We start from the raw sequence: 679 nt of genomic DNA, 5'->3' as shown, positions 1-679 counted from the left end.
ATAACCCTTCAATTTGTTTTTCCAGTTCCAGGCCCCCATATCAAACTGCAGACCTGACATCTCAATTTGGCCATCTATGACCAGCTTCATGATAACAATAGTGAACATTTGCAGAGTGCTGGCAACACTCTTCTAAGGACTTTCTAGAAATTAACGATTAATCCTTACAACTACCCTCTGAGGCAGGTAGAATTATTATCCACATTTTACGGATGAGGAAACTAAGGCAGAGAGGTCACAGAATATTCCCAAAGTCACTCGGAAAATGGTGGAGCTAAGATTCAAACTCAGTCAGTTGTAGAGTCCACATTCTTTGTCACCCTGCTTCATAGCCTACCTAAAACTGAATTTTAAAAAAATCAATCTACAAATATTTGGGGGTATTTACTAAATGCCAGGCCCTGCAACATGTCCTGGGGAAAGAGTGGCAAGCAGGACAAACTGTCCCTTAAAAAAGAGACCTGCTCTTCCCTTGGGACCTGCCCTTTGTCCCAATTCCCTTCCCTATGGCAGAAAATGTCTCAGCCACTTAAGTCCTTAAAGCATAATCTTGGGGGTGGGAGGGAAGGGGTCATTCTAGACCTGTCTCCTTCATCTCCCACCTCGCCTTCCCCCAGTCTGATGGCAAGACTAACCGATTCTACTTCCAAATGTTCTATCCAGTCAACCTACTTCTTCC

The sequence above is a fragment of the Physeter macrocephalus genome, chromosome 21 (genome assembly GCF_002837175.3).
Source record: "Physeter macrocephalus isolate SW-GA chromosome 21, ASM283717v5, whole genome shotgun sequence".
Taxonomy (NCBI): domain Eukaryota; kingdom Metazoa; phylum Chordata; class Mammalia; order Artiodactyla; family Physeteridae; genus Physeter; species Physeter macrocephalus.
Note: the sequence above shows the minus strand (reverse complement) of the source record.